The sequence below is a fragment of the Oreochromis aureus genome, linkage group 3 (genome assembly GCF_013358895.1).
Source record: "Oreochromis aureus strain Israel breed Guangdong linkage group 3, ZZ_aureus, whole genome shotgun sequence".
In the NCBI taxonomy this organism is placed as follows: domain Eukaryota; kingdom Metazoa; phylum Chordata; class Actinopteri; order Cichliformes; family Cichlidae; genus Oreochromis; species Oreochromis aureus.
Genome location: NC_052944.1, coordinates 115,378,743 through 115,381,909, shown reverse-complemented (window position 1 = coordinate 115,381,909; position 3,167 = coordinate 115,378,743).

Genomic DNA, 3,167 nt, shown 5'->3' with positions numbered 1-3,167 from the left:
TGAGCTCTGCTGGTCCACTCTGTGGAGGAACCATGAAGAATTAGTTCAAGCACAGGATAAAGATCCAGGAGTTTCAGCTCAAATAACTTCATCTGAATCAAGTTTGTCATGTTTTAAACTCTCAGATTGTGAAAATATGGGCCATTTTTAGTAAGTTCATGGACGTCCTTTCAGTGGTGATGTCAGGGATGATTTTGAAGAAGCTCATTAAACTGAACCATCAGCAGATCACTGCTCCAAAACCAGAACATGATCCGAGGTCTCCCTCCACCACCAGAACACCAGCTTTACTAACGTGGTAGATCAGTGTAGTACAGATCAATAACTGATGAGTCATTTGATCAAAATCACTGAGTGCTTCACATCTGACCCTCTGATGCTTCTGTAGACATTTTGCATATTTAATGAATGTGTGAAAGTTTTACATTCATTCTATGAATACAGTGGAAATGTTGTGTTATACTGGCTGTTGTTAATCAGACGCCATCAGGACAACACTGAAGCACATGTGGATGTCATGATACTGATGCTCAGATTTAATCACAGGGAACGAAACCAGATGTTACCTTCAGATTGTGACCTTTGGAGTGGACGATGCAGATTTCAATAGAGAATAAATGTTGTTGTTTTTCACCTGTGAAAATAAATCTAATTTTTTGAACTTAAGAATTTATGATGCTGGAAAAAATCCAGGCTTTAGCTGCTGGGTCTCTGTGTGACCTCTCAGACTGTTTCACAGATCAGACACAAAGAGAATCAGAGCAGCTCTTTAAAGACAAACATGAACCCACTCAGGTCACACTTTCCCCACAGATATGAGCATCACTGTCCTCAAACAGCAAATGACCAAGTCGAACATTTGGATCTTTTCTCTTTCATTGTTTTCTTTTTAATGAATCTTTGTAACAATCTGAGGATGTTTCAGGTCAGATTTATCCAGGAAACACAAACATGTAAAGGAGTCATCACAGCTCTCTGACCTCGTTGGTCCAGGTTCACCACTGAAGTTTGGAGGTTCAGGTTTGGACCGGTCACTCCTCACAGACGGACAGCTGGACCCTGCAGACTGTGACCTCTGACCTCTGCAGACACAAACATGATTGAAGCAGCTGTGATCACACAGACTGCAGATAATGCAGCTGTTTCCTGTCAGTAACATCCTCTTAGATTAGAGTTCAGCTTTTTATAGGAAAACTGGACAAAACTGATTTTTGTTACAACTTCATTTTCATTTCCTCTCAGCTCACAAACACAGTCAGAAAATCAACCAGAATCAACACTGATTATAATGTTAGTGCAGAATTATTTCTGTAACTCAGTGAGTTCAGCTCTCTGACCTCGTTAGTCCAGGTTCACCACTGAAGACTGGAGGTTGACCTTTGGACCGGTCACTCCTCACAGATGGACAGCTGGACCCTGCAGACTCTGCTCTGTCCTCCTCTTCCTCCATCATTATCTTCAGTCAGTCTGAGAGGTAAACCACAAACACTCAGTGAGTTCACATTAACAGGAGTAACTGAGTCGCAGTCGCTGACCTCTGACCTGTCATGTGACCTAAATACCAGGTCAATATGTCTGTAGGTTCAGTCATCCAGGTCATGTGATCTAAGGAGCTTAGAAAGAAAAGAGACTTCTTTAAGTTTCTGGAAGACGTTTCATCTGAGAAGCTTCTTCAGTTCTAAAACCAAACGGTGGAGAGTCCCAGATATTTAAACCTGAGAGGGAAAGAAAGCATGTCGCTGACCCACTATTGTGGGTCACCATGTTAAATACAACATGTTATTTCAAGGAGGAAACTGAGAGCCTGTTCACCAGGAGCACAAACATCTGTAGCACAAACATCTGTAGCACAAACATCTGGAGTACAAACACCAGGAGCAGCATGTCGATGCTGTTGGTTGAGATCCTGAAGACTGAAGTCCAGGCAGCTCCAGCAATGATCCACTGATGTGTTTTTATTCCATGTATGAATGTTGTTATTGACAGAGATGAAGTTTGTGTGTCAGTGATGCAGTGACTGTTGTTGTTACCTGTACAGGCTGGTTAGACTCTATGAAACAGATCATACAGATCTCTGCATGTTAGAAGAGACTATTAAAGGTCATGAATGAGACAAAGGCAGGGAGGCGTCCTTTACAGCTAAACAGCAGAGTGAGCGAACAGCCAGCACCTCTACATTTATCACGTTATACAGCACATGTATGATACTGACAGGGATGATAAGGATTTAATGAGATTTTAGAGAATTTAGAGAGACCGGAAATACAAATACACACAGTTTGTTGTGTGAAGAAATCAAACATGAGCTGAACTAACAGTAAAGTTCCTAAAGACAAACTGTTAAAGGAGGAAACAAAGCAAACTTACAGTTTCTTCACACACCAACAACAAGCTCCACTCTACACCTGGACACTAAACATGGACACACAGGTGAGCTGCTTCCTGGAAGGAGGCGGGACTCCACCTGAAGCTTAGCACAGGTGGGAGGGGCTCAACAGGAGCAGCCATTTGACCGAACACTGGAAAATTTCTCTCTTATCTTCCTGTTTTATTTGCTTTAAATTTGCATTTTATGTCCCCGTGTGTGTCTCTGTGTTCAGATGTGATGTTTACTGCAGACCTGTTTGTTACGCACATGTTATAATCTTTACTAATTTGACATTATCCCTCAGAGATGCAGCTCACACATAAAAACAGGAATGTATGAACAAAGAAAATACTGGACAGAAGTCATTGTTGCTCCTCTACAAGCTGATGTTAAAAACATAAACAAAACATAATTCATAATCATTTTTTTTAGCTACAATATGTAATTTGATCAATGATTTATGGAAAGACGAAAAGTGTTCCTTTAATCAAAGATCAACCTGACCAACATTTTCATAGATGTTGATCACTGTGCAGACTGAATGTTTACTAATGCATCTGGATGTTTTTCTTTTTAATTTCAGTGTTAATGTGTGTTTAACTTACAACCTCTGACTAGTTCAGAGTAAAGTTCACTTTGTTACACGAAACCTTGTTGTAGCTGCCAGTGTCTACCCAGATAGCAAGACGACATTGAATCTATGTTGATTTTTCATCCAAACCGTCGTATATGGTCGGGGTTGAAATGCCAATGTTGTAACAACATTGAAATACTGTGGTAAACCGACGGTCTTACTATA